A 21,422-nucleotide genomic window follows, 5' to 3' on the forward strand; every position below is an offset into this window, starting at 1 on the left:
CAAATAAAATGTGCACCAGAAAAGCCACTTGAAAACATTGAATGAGATAACTTGGTCTGATTAATGTAGCAAGCTTTTCTTCCCCCTTTTTATTAAAAATTCACAAGGCTTCCCATCCCTTATCTCAATTAAGCAACTTGTTTGTCAGGATTATTTGTTACGCATTTTCATAAACATTTGATGAATTATATGCAAACATCTCACTAATGTATTAACAAGGCTGAGGTTTTAATTACACAACACTCAAGGAAAGCAGGCTTAAGGCTCCTCCAGTGGAGTTAATTGTGCTTTCTTGTGTGTCTGGGCACTGCAGCGGGAATTTCCCTCTGGGGGAAATCACATTACAGTCGGCAGTGGCAACACAGGCTCTCTGCTGGCCCAGCACCACGGAATTCAACCACTTCCAGAGCTTCCCTGAAAGGCTGTGGCTTCACTCAGGCTGCAGTGAGGAGTTAGGAGTTGATATAATCAGTTTTGCCTCAGTTCTTGCTCATTCTTTGTCACATGGAGATGATGTTTTTAAGGGACTCCTGACACAACAGGAGGAGGGTTGTGCTTGGTCCACCCTCTCGATCTCCTCAGTTAAGGAGGGCATGGGAAGCTTCATGGAGTGGTTTGGGTAAGAAGGGACCTTAAAGCTCATCTTGTTCACCCCTTGCCATGGGCAGGGACACCTCCCACTAACCCAGGTTGCTCCAAGCCCCGTCCAACCTGGCCTTGGACACTTCCAGGGATCCAGGGGCAGCCACAGCTTCTCTGGGCAACCTGTGCCAGGGCCTCACCCCCTTCACAGACAGGAATTCCTTCCCAATATCCCATCTATCCCTGCCCTCTGGCAGTGGGAAGCCATTCCCTGTGTCCTGTCCCCACATCCCTTGTCCCCAGTCCCTCTCCAGCTCTCCTGGAGCCCCTTTAGGCCCTGCAAGGGGCTCTCAGCTCTCCCTGGAGCCTTCTCTTCTCCAGGGGAACCCCCCCAGCTCTCCCAGCCTGGCTCCAGAGCAGAGGGGCTCCAGCCTTGGAGTGTCTCCATGACCTCCTCTGGACTCTCTCCAGCAGCTCCATGTCCAAGTTCTCCCTCTTGCCTGTCTGGGGAGCTGGGATCTCACAGCACTGATATTTGGATGTTGGGATAAGTCACTTCCCACCTGACCTGTGAGTGTCCCAGCACACGTGGCTGGAAGGGGGGGGGGGGGAAGTTCATGGTCAGGGAGGGAAGGAGGGAGTGGGTGTGCAGGTCTGACGTGCCAAGGTGTGAACAAGAGAAGCCAAACTCTTCTCTCCTTCGCCCAGAACTCCTGCACACCCCTGTCTGTGATTGGACAGCACTTTTTGCTTTCAGGAGGTCTCTACATCACCCACCACTGCCCGTTCTCCAGCTTCTCATCAAAGGTTCTGGGATCTGCTCAGCTCTGCTGGGATCCAGACTCCTAAAAAAAAACTCAGCACCGAGGTTTTTCCTCCTAAAAAAGCCCAAATCAAAACAGAAACATTTTCCCAAATTTGTTTGATTTCGATTCCCGCTGGGCTCACAGCGTTTCGCTTCCTAAAAATAAGTTAGAAATCCCTGAAAGTCCACTTTGAAATTAAATATTAACTGTGCCTTAATACTTTTGGCAGCATTATTTGTTCCATATAATTTCATTATCTTTCTGTCAGAACAAGACATATCTCATTACTAATGAGATATGGGACTACTAATGACATGTCACGACATATTAGGATCTGACAGGAGGGACAACTGTATTATTTCTTCTATCTTTAATTTTATTTTCACGCTTCTGATTCCCTTTTCCGTTCTTTTCATTCACAAATTGGGATATTTGCAGTGTTTGATACCCTTATTTTAGCCAGGCAACAATTTTAGATGTTTCTTCTAAACTCAGCTTCTCCCCCCTTAATTAGTCCTGAGCCCTTTTCTTTTTTCTCTTTTTCGGAAGTATTAAAACATCAAACCATTTCATTTGGCCAGTGAACGGTACTGCCTTTGATTATTAAAATAAAGTGAGCGTGTAATGCTAATTAGAGTGCCAGCCATTCATTATTGGGCCATTTATTTGGTGACACAGAAGCAATAATGGGCCTTACAGGACTTGTAGGACTCGTTCCTCCCACAGATTTGTCACCAGGGCACAGGCCCTCGACTCAGTTACAACATCAGACTGAAGGAGTAAGAGTTTAATGGCTCTTTGGACAAAATGAAAATGAAATTAATTGTTTCAAGCCTAAGGATAAGGAATCATGGAATGGTTTGGGGTGGGAAGAACCTTAAAGATCATCTTGTTCCACCCCCTGCCACGGGCAGGGACACCTTCCACTAGCCCAGGTTGCTCCAACCTGGCCTTGGACACTTCCAGGGATGGAGCAGCCACAGCTTCCCTGGGAAATCCATTCCAGCACCTGCCCACCCTCACTGGGGAGAATTCCTTCCCAATATCCCACCTAACCCCGCCCTCCCTGAATTCCTCACTAACACCTACTCTACATCTCCTTCCAGTTCCCCTCGCATGAACCCAAACTGACATTTCAAACTGCCTGAATTTCCCTGCCCAAGGACACTGAGCTTTTCCCACCCTGGAGGTGACCCCTGCACCGTCCCCAGCGTGGGGCTGACTCTGGCAGTGCCCACCCCATCCCTGTGGGATGGACAGGGGCAGGACTGATCCCTCCATGTCCCCCGGGCCCCTCTCTCCCTGCCCAGGGTGACAGCTCCAGTCTAGGCAGGAGCTGTATTTTCCTTTCCCACTCCCAGAGCCTGTCTGTGGTAGCCAGTGAATACAAATCAAGGCAGTGGCGTTAATATTCTCATTACATTTAAATCTAATGGGCTTTTTTAATATTCAGAATCAAAGGCACTTCACCACCAGTAGTTTTTTTAATATATATATATATTTTTTTTTAACAGAGCCCTGCATCTCATTCTGCCCTTCCTCCTCCTCCTCTAATACATATATATTTTTTTTAATTTATTTTTTTTGTTATTTTAAGCCAGGCTAAACCACCAGGGAAGGGCTGTGCCTATAAACAGATGCCACTCACAGAGGGTCTGGGAGGCCTTCCCATCATTAGAAGATGGTGAACTTTGAACTCGGGATTTGGAGGCTGCGTTTGCAGGAGAGGAGGAGGAGGAGGAGGAGGAGGCAGCCAGGATGAGGCCAGGGTGGAGGGAGCTTGATGGGGCCTCTCTGGTGAATTGCTGGTCTCCCCAGCACAGGAACACTCAGGACTTCAAATCGGCTCCAGTCACTTTGAAGCTCCTCTCTCTTAATCTCCCTCTCTCTCTTTCTCTCCCTCTCTCTCCCTCTCTCTCCCTCTTTTTTTTTTTCCCTCCCTTACATCTATGAATCATTCATGGCTTTTTTTCTTTTTTTTTTTTTTTTTTCTTTTTTTTTTTTCCCCTCTCTTCCCCCTCAGAGTTCCTTTAGGAATAAAAAAAAAAAAAAAAAAAGAAAAAAAGAAATAAAAAAAAGGAGGAAAAAAAAAAACAACACACCAAAACACAACACACAAAGCCCTGCCCGTGTTTATGTTCTTATTGCTCTGTGTAGTTTATTATCCCCAATGTTGAACAAATCACTTACATGATGCTGCCGAGGCCCTCGGAGCAGGGCTCGGGATGGGGCTCGTTTTAAATGTTAATGGAGCAGGGATTCCGTGGAAACAGGCTGGGAAGAGCATTTGCAGGGAGCGTGGAAAGAGCTGGGACCGAAGGAAAAGGGGGATTTGGAGCTGGCCAAGGTGAGGAGCCGGTGACTCCTCACACTGCTGGGGTGGGGAGAAGGGATTGGTGTTTTCTCAGGGAATCACAGGGTCAGTCAGGTTGGAAAAGCCCTCCAAGATCATCAATCCATCATCCAGCCATCCCCCAGCACTGCCCAGGCCACCACTGCCCCACGGCCCCGAGTGCTGTTAAACCCCGGTGACAGCTGGACAGCCCTTTCCACAGGGAAATGTTCCCAATATCCAACCTGAACCTCCCCTGGCACAACCTGAGGCCGTTTTCTCTTGTCCTGCACAAGCACCTGCAGGAAGGGTTTGAGAGCCCTTGGGCAAGTTGCTGAGTTTCTGTGCAAGCCCTCAAACAATGCGACCCCTAGGCCTGAAAATGGGATATTTTGGCTTTCAGAACACATTCCAGCTCCCAGACGAGCCCAAGGACCCAGGTTTCCTTTTGGGTTTTGTCGAAAAGGATGGTTGAACCTGCCCTGTCTGCGGGTTCCTGGTCTGGAACACCCCAAATGCTGCTTGGACCTCGTCTTGGACACCCACCACGTCTTCCGCAGGACAAAGCTCCACAAGCCCATCCTGCTTCCCTCTGATGGCCAAGAGGAGCCCAGGACTGGCCCTTGTGCTGAGAAAGGGAAAGGAGAAAGAGCAAAGGCCATTTGCAGAGAGACATTGCAGGGAGGGATGGAGAGCCCTGGTTCCCACAGGAGGAGGAGGAGGGGGGAACTGGAGGGGCAGTGGTGTTACTACAGCAGCTGGGGAGCCCTAAAGGACCAGCAGCCGCTTCCAGAATGATCTCTTGGCTCGTCACCACCCTACATAACATGGTTAAACCCCCAGGTGTTGTTCCCCTTCTCCCCTCTCTTGCAAGTCTCATCCTGGATCCCACTTAAACAGCAGCATGTTTGACTCCTGGAGCACATCTCAAGCCCTCAAAGAAAAAGGACCCCCCCAGAGGGACAATGTCTCATTTGGAAGTGGGGGGAACTGAGGAATGAAGGGTGGATATAGAATCATGGAATGGTTTGGGTTGGAAGAGACCTTAAAGATCACCCAGTTCCATGGGCAGGGACACCTTCCACTAGCCCAGGCTGCTCCAAGCCCCGTCCAACCTGGCCTTGGACACTTCCAGGGATCCAGGGGCAGCCACAGCTTCTCTGGGCAACCTGTGCCAGGGCCTCCCCACCCTCCCAGGGAAGGATTTCTCCCCAGTATCTGCATGGGTGGCTCAACACCCCTCAGCTGGTTAGTGGGGACGGGAAGAGCTGTATCCCACATCCCTGGGAGGTCAGGAATTAGGGGCTACACTGCATTTGGAAGGATATTCCAGGAGGTGATCCAGCTTTTCGTAGCTCCTGGGAGGCCTGAGCAGATTGATGTGGGGTTAATGCCACTGGAAGGGGGCTTTGAAAGGCAGGGGGTTTGTGCAACACTCCTTTCCCCCCCGACACCTGGAGCTGGCAGCAATTAGGTCCTGGAGCACTTAAGCATCCACCAAACTTCGGGATTTGAGGCTCTGAAGCTCAGGAAGCTTTGTAGATATTTGCTTAATGATGTCTCTGAAGGGGGAAAAGAGCATTTGCTGTCACCACGTGCCTCCCCTGGATCCCCGAGGATGCCAAAGGGCTGGTTGGTGCAATCCCATTTCCAGACTCCGGCCCAGTCGAGGGGTTGAGTGGTTTATCCATCCTGACACAGGGAATCCCTGGATGGGCTGAGGCTTGGACCTGCATCCCCTGCTCTGAGCAGCCCTCCTGGTCATATTTCTAGACCATGTCCTGGGAGATGGCAGAAGCAGCCACACATGAAGGAATCTTCCAGCCCTCCTGCAAATCCAGAGGCTGGAACTTTGGATACGATCCCAGCTCGCCCACAGCCCAAGCAGGACCTCCTGTGTTCCCACTCTCTGCTCAGAGCTCAGCAGCAAAATCTTCCCCCAGCCCTGAGGCTTTATTAGATGAGATATATGACCTATTTAATATGGAAAAAATAAACAGCTTTGGTATTAATAATAAATATTTTGGGTTCATTCCAGCTGTTCTTGTGGAGCTCTGCAATACATGGTTTGCCATTGGTTTTGCTTCCCTGGAAAATGTTTCTACTGGTGCAATGTTTTGTGCATCCTCTGGGCCTTAATCATCACCTTCATCCTCATTGTCATCATTAGCATTATTTTTACATATAAGCCAATAATTTTTCCAAGAAGTTTAGGGCAATCAGTGTTATCAGAAACCATTTTAAAGCCATCCACCTCCCCTCCCAGCTGCGCTGTGGAATTTTTCTCCATCTCCAGCTGGTTTGCACCCTGAATTCCAAGGACAAGGTCCAAGTTCACCACCCAGGGAAGCTGATACAGGGATGTAAGGGGGTGGCTCACCTGGCAGCAGGTTTAGTTAAACCTGTTTTCATTAGACAGTGCTTTCCCACCCCATGGGAAGTGTGAGGATCACAAGCAGACAGGGCACACTTGGGGCAGAGCCCTGCAATGGTCCTGCTGGCACAGGACACCCTGAGCTCCCCTTGCTGGAAGCCCCAAACCCATCAGAAGGTTTTTTCCTAAACACACACTTCTCTTTTCTCTGCAGTCCTTTCTCTTTTTTCCCCACTACGACCCACAGTGGGAAGGGGGAGACCTCCAGGGGGGTGTCTCCAGCAGGGATACCCAGCAGGGACGGAGCAGGAAAGGGGCCAGGCTGCTCACCCTGCCTGGGAGAGCTTGGCTGAGCAGGCAGAGCTTGGTCCATGCCCCTGGAGCAGGGAATAGCTCCTGTCCCGTGCAGGTGAGGCTTTGAGAAGGGACAAGGAGGCTCCTGAAGTCATTTTAAGTACACTCTGAGCCTGCCCTGGTTGTTGGCACATCCCCAGCCTCCCAGTGCTGGCACCAGCCTGTGATGCAGCATCCTAAATTTTCCTCTGGAGCCTTCCCTCTTCTCCAACACCTTCTCAGCGGGGCAGCCACATGGTCAGCCTTGAGCTGAGCCCTCGTGCTCCCCTGGGGCCAGGAACCCATTCCCCACCTCTCTCCAAAGCTGGAACCACTTCCCAACCTGCCAGTCCTCGGGAGAGGACTCCAGCATCCCACAGGAATCCCCAGGGTGTGATCCTTGCTGGAAGACGCTGCACCTCCATCTCCTCAGGGAATTCCCAGCTGAGCAGGAATCACCGGGAGCAGGAATCCTCCCACAGCCTGAGGAGCATCGCTCCAGAGGTTTAATCCCAGATTCTGAAGGGGAAACCCTGCTCTCCCTGGGCTTGCAGGGGTGGGCAGCTACGCCCAGCCCCAGCCATCTGCTCCGGGAGGGAGGGAAGGAGAAGGGAGGGAGGGAGGGAAGGAGAAGGGAGGGAGGGAGGGAGGGAAGGAGAAGGAAGGGAAGGAGAAGGGAGGGAGGGAAGAAGAAGGGAGGGAAGGAGAAGGGAGGGAAGGAGAAGGGAGGGAGGGAAGGAGAAGGGAGGGAGGGAGGGCTGGCCGGACGCCTCCCCCCGGCAGAGCAAAGAGCATCAGCTGCAGATCCCGCTCCAGCCACAGACGCGTCAGAGCACCGCGGGGGCAGGAAGAACAAAAGTGCTCTTTGTCGTCATCCCAAAATCAATAGAAGAGGGTTTTTCCCCAAGAGATTTGAAGGAAAGGTATTTGGGTACCGGGTTTGAATGCCAGCGCTGTCAACATTAGGGAGTTACCACCTTTCCCAGCCCTTTGCCCCCCGACCCGGTCGCTTTAACCTCGAAGGGAATTTTGGGACGACGGGAGTCGGTTCCTGTTTGAGCTGGCACTAGATTAAGAAAAAACAATTTTATTAGATTTACCTCTCTACAAGGGAGCCAGGCACAGATCTCCACAACTTTTTTTTGGGGAGGGGGAAACAACGCGATGCTCTGCGTGAAACGCACCTCGGGAGAGAAAACCGGGCTGGGGGAGGGAACACACGGGGGTTAAACACCGGGCTTTTGTGGAGGCTCGTAAAACTTCTCTGCTCGCTGCACAGAGCCGGGAATACATGAAGGGCGCGTGGAAAAGCATCAGATCTTCCCAGGCTATTGATTCCTGCCTTTCCTTTCCCAGCCGTGGCCTGACTCGTTCGCTCCGGAGCAGGGAGCCCAATCCGAGCGGATTTTGGGATCTGCAGCTGAGCAGGCTCAGGCGAATTCCCTGCCCAGCCCTAAAGCTCGGCCTAATGGGCCATCTGCCCCCCTCCAGGGACTGCTGGAGCGCCGGGAGCTCGTTAGGGGCTCGGGAAGAGTATCAGCATCCCAGCGTTCCTCAGGCTGCCGAGCAGGTTCCCCCCAGGCACGACTTTAGGTCAAGGTTAAAAACAGGCTTTGGATATTAAACTTCAAGTGCAGAAGGGACTCTCTGAGTACAGTCTGGCTTCCAGAAGCCAAAGGCTGACCCCGACAGCACTGGTGGTCCTGGGCTCTGACACCAGCTGGAAGAGGAGCAGGAGCCATCAGCTGGTTTTTTTTCCTGCCACAAAACCTGCAGCGTCCAGTTACATTTATTTTTAGGTAGTTGCATTTGTTTTTAGGTAGAACTAAACCAGACTGGTGGATTTGTCTTTTGGCAATTTCCACCCCAAAAAAAAAAAAAAAAAAAAAAAAAAAAAAAAAAAAAAGAGAGAGAAGGAAATAGGCTGAAAGGAGCTTTGGTGTGTGAAAGTGGAACAGCACTGGTTTAGACCAAACCCGAGCTCTGCACCCCAGTTTGCTGAACTTTCAGGCGAGTAACACTCAGCCCACCTGCCCCTTTCCCAGGAAATTCATTTCTACCCTTCATGCCTCGGTTTCCCCACCCACCCACCAGAGATTTTCCCCACCCACCCACCAGAGGTTGCCCCCACGGGCTCTCCTTTGGCTCTGAGATCTTGAGGAACACCCTGTGAGGCTCTTCCTGCGGGTTTTCAGTCGTGCTCTCTGGGTGGCTCTGGGCCACCAGCTCTGTCCTGCCCAGGCTGAGGGACATCTCCGTGGTCTCCAGCCCTGCTCACCCCTTTGCCTTGTTGCTGGCCAGGCTGGAAAACTGGTTTTATTTCCTAAAGTGTGGCAGGAGCAGAGAGCTGGAGAGGTGGAGACAGGAGGGGAGGGCGGGCGGTGCGGCCGCGCCAGTCACGGCCCACCAAGACCTCGGGGCAGAGGGGCCCGTGTCCTACTCAGGCCAGACCTGTTGGCATCACCCCTGAAGAAGCCCCTTGCTGCATCCATCTCTCACACCCTGCATGGACAGATTTTCCTCCATCCTTGTGCTTCAATCCTTGTGTTTCAATCCCTGTGTTCCAAATCCGCACCTGGGCGACGACGTGGGTGAGGCAAAGCACTTCTGGGGCAGGAGAAATCCTGGTCCTCTCCCTCTCTCCAGGGCTCTCTCCTTCCCTTCCCCACCAGCTTTCAATTATTTAATTTCCCTTCCCCCCCCTCCCAGCATCTGAAAGCCGAGGCCTTAAATACAAATCACCTCCCAATCATTACGTGCAGGACCTTTCGGCCCCGTGCAGAGCAATGGGCCCTGAGTAATGAGCTCTGCTGAGAGTTTGCTGGATTGCACATACAACAGATGTAAAAGATGGGGCTGCAGAAGGGGGAAGGAAGAGGGAAAGGAGCTGCATCCAGCTGGGGAGGCGAAATATTCGCCGCTCACCTTTCCCTTCATCTGCGGCGGCCGGGGGAGCTCCAGGTCCTCCTGCCCCTCTGCCATCGGGCTCCTGAGCTGGGAGCAGCCAGACAAACAGGCAGCTGGAAATTTAAGCCCTCAGGAGCACAAACAGCCCTCCAGGAGTGGGGGTGCCACCCTGGACCTGGTCCTCAGCAGAGCATGAGCAAAGCTCACAACCTCTCATTCCCAGGAGCTGTGCTCCCCTTCCTTCGGTCAACTCCACGCCTTGAAGGGACCACCACGGCACCTCCTGATTTCTGGGGGCCTCTCCCTTGCCTCCATCCCCAGTGTCTGGGGCAGGATCAGGTGTTTTGGTTGAGTACCACCTGCCCACCTTCCATCCTGCCTTCCCCAAGGGCACCGAACCCACCCGGAGACACACTTGGCACCCACAGCAGTGAGGGGAGGACACCGTGTGCTGGGGGTCATCAGAGCCTTCAACAAGGGTTTAGGGGGCTACAGGCTCAGGTCCTGAAGGTATCTAATGATGCCTGGGCTGGCTTCAGCCTCCAGGTGCCGGGAGGGAGCAGCACAGAAAAGCCACCGTGGACCTCCCTGCCACGAAAGCAGGTTGTCCTCAGCTCCTGGCGGCTCCCAGGACACCAGCAGGACCAGGTGAAGGTCCTTCTCCTCTTAGCAGCTACATCCAGGCAGATGTTTAGCTCTTTCCAAGGTCTCTCCTACTCCCTGGAACCAGCACCCACAGCTTTCCTCCTTGCCCCAGCAAGGTGCCTACACATGGACCAAAACACCCTCTCAAGCCAGATTCCAGCCCCTGGGAGAGCCAGAGCTGGCCAGGACTCCCCTGTGCCTCCCTCCCTGCCTGGGGAAAGGTGGGGATGGAGGGGATGGAGCAGGGAGAAAAGGAGAGCAAAGCCTTTTGCCGCAGACTTCAAAGTCCTCGTCAGCAGGAGCCTTCGGAACAGTTTAAGTACAAAATGAATTGTTTTAATATTTAATCAGGCTATAATAGGCCCAGGGATCCCAGTGGGGATGGTTTGCAGCTGAAAGAATGTCCAAACTGAGTATCCCCCCCCTTCCAGAAGGGACAATGGTCCTGCAGGATCCCCCCCTGGCCCCGAGACACGTGTAGGGACAATCTCCTCTCCACTGGCTCCCCTTGGTGTGTCCCAACACCCAGGCCTGGCTCCCACCCACCCACCCACCTGCAGGGTGCTGGTGGCTTGGAGAGCCAGAACCATCAATCCTCATCCTGCAGGAGAATGATTTAACTCTCTGGTGAGCTCAGCACAAGTTCCAGCTGCTCCCCTCCCACCCCAGAACACTCTTCCAGAAGGGTCAGACCCCTGCACTCCCTATACCCAGCGGGTGTGGGGGGGGGGGCACCCAGCCATGCAAAGGGCACGGGCCCGAAAGTTGGCATTACCCAGGCTGCAAAGAAGCCCTTGGCCCTTGTGAGGGTTTTTGGATATGCAGGGCCACAAACCAGGTTTGGCTCAGCTCAGCTTTTTACCTCCAACCCCACGGCTCTGCTCCACAGAGCTTGGAACCCCAGAGCCACTTCTCCATGATCCTGGGCAAGATCTGACCCCCCCGCCCCTCAGAGCTGGGGGGGATGATTTTAAGCTCAAAGAGGATGGATTTATGTTAGATATGAGGAAGAAGCCTTTTTTATGATGAGGGTGGGGAGGCCCTGGCACAGGTTGCCCAGAGAAGCTGTGGCTGCCCCATCCCTGGAAGTGTCCAAGGCCAGGTTGGACGGGGCTTGGAGCAACCTGGGCTGGTGGGAGGTGTCCCTGCCCGTGGCAGGGGGTGGCACTGGGTGGGCTTTAAGTCCCTTCCAATGCAACTCCATGATTCCATGGTGGAATGCCCACATTTGTGGATGGATGGGAGAAGGAAAGGAGCCCTCACTGTGACAGCCCTTGGCTTCCCTGCTCCTTTCCTTGGCACAGGACAGGTTATCCCCCTACGCCAGGAGGGTGTGGGGGATCCCTGTGGGCTCTGCCAGACAGTGTGGGCAGGACAATCAGGGAGCAGCAGCTGGAGGGCCCAGAGGTGCCAGTGCAGCTCCACAACCTGCTGCAGGGGGGGTTTGCCCCCAGCGGGGCAGTGCCTGCCCAAAACTGCAGCAGAAAGGACCAAACCCCAGCATCTCCCCAAAAAAGACCTTCCCCAGGATGGGGTGTCCCCCCCATTTCCTACTTTTGGGGGGAATCCCCAGAGTTACCCCACTGTGGCACAGCCTGGCTCGGCCCAGCCATTCAGAAGGATGTTATGAGAAGGATCCTGGGGAAAAATAAATAAGCTTAAAACCATTATCAATCAGGGTTATGCTTCCATTAGTTGCCCAGAGAACCCTCTGCCCAGAAGCTGCCTGAGCCTCCCAGGTTTCGAGTTACTGCCGTTTAGCTCTCAGTAAACCCACTGGATGCAATAAATAACTCGGTGGGTCCTGCGTGGGGGAACCGGGACCATTAAACGTGCCGAGTTATTCTTAGAGGAAGGAGGAGGGGGAAGGAAATGAAATCTCTAAACCCTCCTCTGCCGGCAGAAGCGGAGAGCAGCGGCGTCTCCATCACCTTCGTACCAGCACCATCTTCTGGCCAACAGCAGCCTCTCGGCCGGAGCTGGAACCCTGGGACCGCAAAACGGTTGGGTTGGAAAAGACCTTTAAGACCATCGAGTCCAACCATCCCCCAGCACTGCCAAGGCCACCACAGACCCGTGTCCCCAAGTGCCACATCAATGTCATGTCATGTCATTTAACACGGCTGTTAAATCCCCCCAGGGATGGAGACTCCACCCCCGCCAGGGCTGGACAACCCTTTCCATGAAGGAATTTTCCCCAATATCCAACCTAAACCTGTCCTGGCACAGCTGGAGGCCGTTCCCTCTCCTCCTGTCCCTTGTTCCCTGGGAGCAGAGCCCGGCCCCCCTCATATCTCCCCTCCTGTCAGGGAGTTGCAGAGCCAGAAGGTCCCCCCTGAGCCTCCTTTTCTCCAGGCTGAGCCCCCCCAGCTCCCTCAGCTCCTCCTGCTGCTCCAGCCCCTTCCCAGCTCCGTTCCCTTCCCTGACCGCACTTCTTTGGAGCACAGGGTCTCCTCAGGCTGGAAGAGCTGTGTTGGCTCCCCATGTTTTGGTAGCACACGGGATTGCAGACCTTCCCCCTCTGTGCTGGAGACCTGGGACAGCTTCAGGATCTCCCAGCAGAGCTGCTCCAAACTCTCCTTTGGGTTTTGTAAGTCAGTGGTCCAGGTGCTCCACCCCGATGATACCCATGGAGGTCCTGGTGAAGTCAGCCAGGTGCCCCCCACTGCCCCTGGAAAAGGCCCAGGAGCACCCAGGGATCACTTCTGGGCTCAGGAACACAAAGGCAAGTCTTCTTTCCCTCCTACACCATTTTTCCCTTCAGGAAGTCCAACCCTGGGCAGACCAAAAATAACCACCTGAGCGAGGTGATGACCAAAGAAGCCCAGCCAGGGCCAAAACAAGCAGCAGCTGTCCCAAAATAGCTCCAGCAGCATCCCACTTCCTGAGGGGGAGGGCAGGGCTCCTGGCACCGCCGTCACTCCAGTTCCCACCACACGACCACAGAGCAGCTCTTGCAGCTCCATGGGAAAGGGAGAGGAGGAGTCTTCCCACGTGCTCCACTTTGGCCTGGCACTCCTGGCGCTGCAGCAGGTTCCTCAGGGACCCCATCAGTGCCTGCCCACCCTCCAGATCCACTGTCCTGCAGCCCGAGGTTGTGGCACCACCTTCACCCCACGTCCTGGCCGGACACGGGGACCAGGGGCTTTGCCAACTCCTTGGTGGCCCCTCAGCAGAGGTGCCCAAGGTGGGGCAGGAGCCCAGATGACACAGGCAGGATCAGCAGCCAGTCTCAGCTTCTTCCCGTGCCCTCACAGGGGACACCCTGCCTGAACCAAGCAGCTCTGCCACTTTGGAGACCAGGGGAGAAGATTCCAGGTTGCCCCATCCACAAGGAGGACCCAAAGGTGCCGTCACCCCCGGTCCTGGCTGCCAGGAAATTCTACAGACACACAAAAACAGGTTGGCACCAGGGATATTTCCCCATCCCTGGTGGGCACAGCCACACCACCTCCATGGCCAGGGCTGTGTCCAAGCTGCACGTCGAGACCCTCACGGCCTCCCACCAGCTCAGAGAGTCCACTCAGCAATTGCTTGGATGCTGCTGCTTGACCCAGCTTGAAACCAGGCCAAGGATCATTTTTCAGCAACACAACAGGTCAGACAGTTGTCTGCCAGCACCCAGAAATGTTCATTAACCTCAGGACTGCTCTAGTGGTCCACCAGGTCTAGTGGGAGGTGTCCCTGCCCATGGCACAGGGGTGGGACAAGATGATCTTTAATGTCCTTCCCAATCCAAACCAGTCTGGGATTTGGTAGAACAGACTCAGACAGAATCTGCAGTTCTGGAGCACAGAAAAGACCATAGATTCATCCCAGTGTCCCTAAATTTTGAGAGTCCCATAGCAAAGGGAGTTCACCCCCCAAAAGCTGCAGTTGAGCTTTGTTTGGCCTGGGAGCACAAACCCTGCAGTGTCTCAGTTTGTCCATGGCAGGAGACGGGGCTGGCACTGGCTCTTCTCTTTGGAGCCCCCGGGTTTGGGACAGAACCCACAGCATTTCTTTCCCTGCAGCTCTCTGGTCGTGCCTGGCCCTGGTTTGGAGTCCAAGGAGCTCAATCTCCACTCCAGTGGAAATGAATGAAGGGATGTGATCCCTCTCACCTGGGACAGACTGCGGGACACAGGGAAGGAGCTGCAGTCGGGACTTGGATGTCTCACCTTGATGGGACAACAAGGAAAGGAAGGAATTTTCCCCTGTGAGGGTGGGCAGGCCCTGGCACAGGTTGCCCAGAGAAGCTGTGGCTGCCCCATCCCTGGAAGTGTCCAAGGCCAGGCTGGACGGGGCTTGGAGCAACCTGGGCTAGTGGAAGGTGTCCCTGCCCATGGCAGGGGGATTGGGTTAGATGGTTTTTAAGGTCCCTTCCAGCCCAAACCACTCTATCATTCCATGAAAAATTCACCTTGTCTGATAGAAGGGAAAAAAACCGGCTACAAGTTGCCTGGAGAATCTGAGGGTGTGTGATTGTTCTCCACGTCTGGGATGGACCCTACAGCCACCTCACAGTTCAAAACTCCTGCAGCCTCCTTGTCCCCTTTAGTTTGTTGCCACCACCCCCCCACCCCAAACAGTTGGCCCTGGGAGTCCCTTCCTCATTGTCCAGCACTGGATAGTTTCCAGGAAGGGAGAGAGGAGCGAGGCAGAAGGAGTTGTTGCACCGCCCTTGTCACGGACCCCGTGGGCTCAGTCCAACACACACACGGCCCCCGGGGCTCCCAGTGCCAATGACCCCATATCTCTCCCTGTGGACAGGCAGGATGTGAGCAAACTGGCAGCTTGGACACGAGTTAAATGTCCTGGAGAGTGAATTCCACAAAGCCCTTTCTTCTCCACAGTTCACTGACACATCAAAAGCCGAGATAAGCCTCGCAGACCATTGCACTTCCCAGGAGGGCTCGGGGTGACTTTATCTCACTCCACTTCTGCCTTCTGCATTTCTCTCCCATCACATGGCCGTGCCTTCTGCTCCTGCTCGTTTTGCTCTCTCCCCTGCCCAGATTTTGCCCCAATGTTTCCATGGTTGCCCAGATGCTCCCTGGAAGAGAACTCCTGGGAATCGAGGTGTGCGACATTCCCACTGGAGGCAGCGGGCACGGTGTCTTTGCTCCTTGTCCACACTTGGCACACAGTGACTTGTCACAGGCTGGGACACCAGGAAAAGACCTGTAATTCCTGTCACAAAAGCCATAAGGACATGGACTGGCCTCAAGTTTGGTGGCTCAGCTCTGTCACAGGTGACAGGAGTGTCACCCCTCAGAGGCAAGGCCAGGTCCTACCAGCTCTGTTGGAAGTTGGGGTCACAGAATCATAGAATAATAGAATCATGGAATGGTTTGGGTTGGAAGGGACCTTAAAGCCCATCCAGTACCACCCCCTGCCGTGGGCAGGGACACCTCCCACTAGCCCAGGTTGCTCCAAGCCCTGTCCAACCTGGCCTTGGACACTTCCAGGGATGGGGCAGCCACAGCTTCTCTGGGCAACCTGTGCCAGGGCCTCCCCACCCTCCCAGGGAAGGATTTCTTCCCAATATTCCATGTAAACCTGCCCTCCTTCAGCTTAGGGCCATTACCCCTTGTCCTGTCACTCCATGCTCTCGGGAAAAGTCCCTCTCCAGCCTTCTGGAGGTGAAATCAAGGGGACAGCCCTTCTTTTCACCTGCAAGCAACATTTAAGGTGGGAAGGAAACCAGAAGCTGATCCAACAAAAGGAACAGGTAACGTTTTCACTCCATTAACTGGGAGAACTGGCAGCTGCCTGGTCCATACTGGACAATTCCAGATGTCTGGAGTGACAGCTCCAGTTGTTGACCCTGCTTGAGCAGGGAGGTTGGACCCCATGACCCACTGAGGTCCCTTCTCATCCCACAATCCTGTGGCAGCTGCCAGAGGGTCCTGCCCGTGGGTGCAGGGGGCAGCTCTGCACTGGCACCATCTCTCTGACCCTCACACAACCCCGGAGCATCCTTTCCATGCCCAGCTGGAGTCTCACCTGTTCCAGTGCCAGCTCTCTCCCTGCTCCCACCCTGCTCCCATCCCAGCACTTGGGCAAACAGGTTCCCTGCATCCAGCACCACGGAGCCACCCCAGCACTGCACTTTTCCTCTGGGTAGTGGAATCAGCTGGAAGCCCCGCGGGGATTTGAGCCTGGCAGTGCTGGAGGTGTCTCCTTTATCCCTGGGGGCTGCTGGCAGAAGGGTTTCCTGGGCAGGGAAGTTCTTTCTTGGCCTCTCCGTGCTCCGGGGCGGAAGGTTAATTAGGTAGCAGGGTAATGAGGAGTCATTAAATCTGCCTGCACTGGGCTGTCAGCATAACAAGGGCAGCCCAAGGAGGTTAAGGCTGGGATTCTCCTTTTCCCATTGCCTTCAATTAACCTTTCCATGTTTCTGCAACACTCCAGGCCCCAGAGATGGGTCCTGGGTGCCTCTCAGAGGCTGTTAATTAGCAGAACACAGCAACAAACTTTCCCTTCAAGTAACGGGCAGGAGCCTTCTGGCTTTCGGTGTCAAATAAACAGGCAGGACCCAGCTCAGCCTTTGGGAATGCCACTGTCCCATCCAAGCTTGGGAGGGGGAAGGAGGTTCTTGGGGGTTTTTTTTTGGAATTGTTGCTCTACTCTTGCTCTCCACTTGTCAAGTGGGAAGAGCTGGGGGGGTCTCCTCAGCCCCCCACCAGTGGGATCCCTTCACTGTGGCCCTGGGGGGTCAGGCACAGCTGGGGCAGTGTCCCCAAACACTGGAGGGGAGGGGGGATGTTGTCCCACCACCTTGCTCTACACCCCTGAAGCTGTTGGTCCGTCCAAGAGTCTGTGGGGTGCCCACAGTGGGATTCAGAGCCCCCCATTAATTAGTAGGCAGGGTTGGGATCATAATTATTTACCCAAAAAGAGGTGGTGTCCGTGGTAAATATATCCATGGGGTATCCAGGAATAGCAGGCACATCCCAGGGAAAGCTCTGACTGATCCCCCAGCCGAGGAGGATTCCTGGTCCGTGCCAGCCCCACCTCCATGGCTGGGACGACAGGTTGGTCACCCCAGACTGCACAGGATGGGGAACAAGCCCCTGGCTGCAGGATCTGGTTCCTCTCCTGTTGGATTTTGCCTAATCCTAAGGAGAGGGCATCTCCCTCTGGGACCTTCAAGGACTCCATCCTGCCTCCATGGCAGGTGCCAGATCCCGCTCAGGAGCAAAGTGCTCCAGGACAGAGACACTGCTCACCCGAGTTTGGCAGGCTGCACCCTCCTCTAGGGAAAACTTGGGATGCAAGGGCTTGGGAAGCAGTTGGATGCAGCCTCTGGATGCCAGGACATGCTCAGCACCGTGGGCTGTAAGAAGATGCTCAAATCCCTGCCAGGGGGACCAGGAGAGCCGATGGTGTGTGGGGACAAGGGGATGGGGACAAGGGGATGGACTTGGGGCCTTCTGGAATTCCCTGGTGGATAAGATTCCTCACAGGGGAGGAAGAGCAGAGGAGACTGATGGTGAAGGACACAGAGGAGAGTCTGGAAAGCTCCAGGTACTTTTCCCACTCCCTGAAGTCCCTGGCTCTGTGCAGGAAGTGGTGTTTTCTCCTACAGCTTTTTATCAGAGCACCGAGACACCTCCTTCAGCTTGACTTTCCTTTCACCTTCTGCTCTCTGCTGGTGCTCTTTCCTTCCCCCATCTTTGATCTACTCTCAGGTGGGTGATGAGACTCTCAGGACATCCCAGCTCCCTGAGCCAGGTCCTTCCTCCCAGGGGCTGCCAGCAGAGCACACGGGGCTGTGCCACTGCTGGCCAAGGGAGGGTTTTCAGGGAGCACCCACTGGTGGAGAGGCATCTCAGCACAAAGGAACCTCCCAGCATCATGGCCAGTGGGTGGCCCGTGGTGGGGGGGGGTGGAACTGGGTGACCTTTGAGGTCCCTTCCAACCCAAACCATTCCGTGAGATGTTCAGCAGCTCCACGGGAAACATCAACTCCTGCCTACGTGCTGCTTTCCCATCTTAAATCCCAAAGGAGATCTGAGGGTGACAAATGAGGAGTGTCCATAAGAAAATCCTTTTCCTCATCAGCAGGAACCACACTGTACAGCTCCTGGGTGCAGGAGCACACAGAGCCCCCCAGGGAACATTCCAGAAGCCTGGGATGGGATGTTGGGAACATTTTTAACAGGAAGCCCTCTGAAAAAGATCCAGTTTCCATTCCCCTTCTACTTCTCCTGCTTGTGGGAGCTGATGGAGCGGGGAGAGGCTTCCCAACACGTCCTTATCTCCACCATCCAGATGGATTGGCCATGGTGGGGTAGCAGCCCCCAGTCACATGTGCTGCTTGTGACCCAGCAGCTCTGCTGGGACGTGCAGCCTCCACAGAGGGCCAGTGTGTGCTCCCACAGAGCCCCCATTGAGCCCCTCACATGAGCCCAGTCAGCCCTAACACCCGTGACTGCCCCCAGGCCAGCCTTGATTTACAAGGCAGCTCCTCTTTTTGGTGATTTTTTTTCCCCCCTTCTCGCTGCTCCACTCATCCAGCTCTGCTCCAGTGGGATGAAAACCTCCTCTGAGTCCCCCTGGACGCCCCTGTCACCTGACTGCCCCTGGAATCTGGGGGGGGTTTTCCTGGTGCCTCCCCTCCAGCACAGGGATCCCAGCACAGGATCTCTGAGCTGGGAGGGACCCACAAGGACCATCCAGCCCAACCCCTGGCCCTGCACAGGCACCCAAACAATCCTACCCTGTCCCTCAGAGCGTTGTCCAAATCCTCCTGGAGCTCTGGCAGCCTTGGGGCTGTGCCCACTGCCCTGGGGAGCCTGGGCAGTGCCCAACCACCCTCTGGGGGAAGAACCTTTCCCTGAGATCCAACCTGAGCCTGCCCTGTCCCAGCTCCAGCCATTCCTGGGTCCTGTCCCTGCTCACAGGGAGCAGAGCCCAGAGCTGCCCCTCATGAGGATGTTGAGACCCCAGTGAGGTCTGACCTCAATCTCCTGCAGGCTGAATGAGCCAAATCCCCTCAACAGCTCCTCATCCAGCCCCTCCAGCCCCTTCCCCATCCTCGTGGCCCTCCCTGGGATGCTCTCCCTCAGCTTTGTGAAGGCAGTACAGAGGATTTGACCCCTCACCAGCATGAGTGGGACAGGCAGGACAGCTTAGGGGGGCTGGGAGGTTCATGGAATTCACTGCAGGAAGGGAACTGAGGGCTGCTGCCTGCACGGAGGTGACCCTGGGGCGTTGCAATGGGGTGTTTGCAGCTGTGGGTGGGTGGGTTGTTACCTGACAGCTCCTTTCTAGGGCCAGCTTGGGGCACGGGCACCGAAGGCTCTTCCCACCTCTCCTGCCAAGGGAATTGGAGGTGGGCACGAGGAGGTTCATGCCAGCTCTCCTCTCCCTCAAACCCTTCTGGGGACACTGATCTCAGGCACCCAGTGCCTGGCCCACGTTGTGGTGGGGGGCTGCCAACCTTCAGGGCTGTCCCCATCACCTGGAGACATCCCAGTGCCTGATCCCAAGGCTCCTGAAGCGCTTTCCATCCCTCATCTAATTGCCTCTCCAGGGTGGTTGAACTGGCAGAGCACTGAAACCCAGCTGGTATCACACCAAGCCTCCTGCCCGGCCCTGCTGGAGGTGCCACACCCTGCAGAGCTCATGATGGAAGGATCAGATCCTCCTTGGACAGTGGGGACTTCCAGGGACAGGGATTCCTCGATTTGCTTTGAGGGCATCCATGAACTTGATTTTCTTCCAGCAGGGTCCAGGCTCAGGGGGTGAGTTTGGAGCTGGAACAGCCCAGGTTGTGAGTTTGCCACCACTATGAAATCCTGGTTATTTGTGGAGCATCCCTGGGCTGGTCACTCAGTCCTGGAAGTGATCAGCCATCGACAAATCCCAAAGTGAGGCAGCCTTGAGTTCCTCCCTGGCTTCCCCTCACCTTCCCCAGGGGTAACCAGAGCCCAAACTACGGGAAGGAAGTGTCCTGTCTCCCATGTCAGCGAGGTGATGCCCACAGAGTTTTTTCCTCTGCCTCCCCTTACTCCCAAAGCGTTTTTCCACTGCCTACGAGGCATTTTCCACTTTCCCCTTCCCAACTTCATCACTGGTGAGCAGCCAAGTGACTCTGCTGGTCTGCAGGGAGGGGGGTGACCGTGGGGAATCACAGCAGTCCTGCTCTCCCCAGGACTCTGAAGACTCTCAACTCCCCGTTGTTTACCCAACCCCTCTCCCGCTGTGATCCCTCATTCCCGTTTCCTGGAAAGGTCAATGCTACTTGAAGACGACCAAGCCCTCGTTGGTGGCTCTTTGAGAAGGGGCCATTAATCTCTCTGTAATTATCTGCAATTATTTCAGGAGCAATAACCCGTTTGTCCAAACTTTTCTCGGAAGCTTGTTAAGCAGAATGAGGGAACGGAAGGTGGGAAGGGATCCAGAGAAGTTCCCCCTGAGCTCCGGGAGCTCCTGCCAGAGCCACCGAGGATTTGCACCAGCAGATCGGTCACTCCCCAGTTCCCAGGAGGTGGAAAGATCACAGGAGGACCTGGGGATCTCCACAGGTTCCTTGTGGGTTCCACGTGAAGTGGCTGGACCTGCCTCTGTACCGACAGTGCTGGGATTTACTTCAGCTTCACTGACTTCAGGAAGTTTGTGCCTGAAGCCAAAACATTCCCAGTTCTTGAGCTGAACCCCTTAAGTGAAACAGATCCCCCAAAAGAAATGAAGATAATAAGCAGCAACCAGACATAAAAAAACCCCACACAACAAAAAACCCCAAACAAATCCACTTCCATTTTCTATCCAATTAAAAACATTATTATTTACACACACACATATATTTATATACATATATATATGTGCATGTAAGCAAATGGTTATTTAAAGGTCATAACAGTTCCCCAGGGCAGGAGAGTTTGCTCAGCTCTGTGAGGGCCTCGGACATTGTCAGTTTTAAAACCCCCAGTGTTTAGAATTCAATCAAAGAGCTGGTAAAGAGAAATGAGTGTAATATTTACATCTCAGCTCTGCTGCCAGACCAGCAGCCCATCTTTAATCAGGCTCATTAGCTAATGGCATCAGTGCTTCTAACAGAGGCTGGTATGAGAACTTCCCAAAACTGCTCAGGGAAATGCACCTTGTGGGGTACAAAAAGCGGATTCAAACACTGACAAAAGTAACATTTTGGTGTTAATGCACTAAATTTCACTCTGGGGCTTGGAGCAACCTGGGTTAGTGGAACCTCCATGGCAGGGGGTGGAACTGGATGAGCTTTAAGGTCCCTTCCAGCCCAAACCATTCCCTGGCTCCATGAGAAATGTGCCACAGGATGCCAGGGCAGAGCCCTCTCTCCTCCCAGGCAAGACATCCTTCTGTTGTTTCTGTGAGTGAGGCACACAGAGCTCCGGGATCCTCCAGCAAGAAATGCCTCTGGATCCACGGAGTGGATCCAAGCCCAGCACAGTTATTTGGGCCGAGCCTGCAGAGG

General features: G+C 54.5%; 1 long non-coding RNA gene across 1 annotated transcript; it reads left to right on the forward strand.

Annotated features, from left to right (window-relative positions):
• The first annotated feature begins 15,665 nt into the window (after window positions 1-15,665).
• LOC120324901 lies at window positions 15,666-20,305 on the forward strand. The gene is made up of 3 exons (XR_005566584.1): window positions 15,666-15,692; window positions 17,431-17,491; window positions 20,294-20,305. It is a non-coding gene; the product is annotated as an uncharacterized LOC120324901 (long non-coding RNA).
• Window positions 20,306-21,422: the final 1,117 nt, after the last annotated feature.

Source organism: Pipra filicauda, unplaced genomic scaffold (assembly GCF_003945595.2).
Source record: "Pipra filicauda isolate LSUMZ 115617 unplaced genomic scaffold, ASM394559v2 scaffold759_size107998_pilon, whole genome shotgun sequence".
Lineage (NCBI taxonomy): Eukaryota > Metazoa > Chordata > Aves > Passeriformes > Pipridae > Pipra > Pipra filicauda.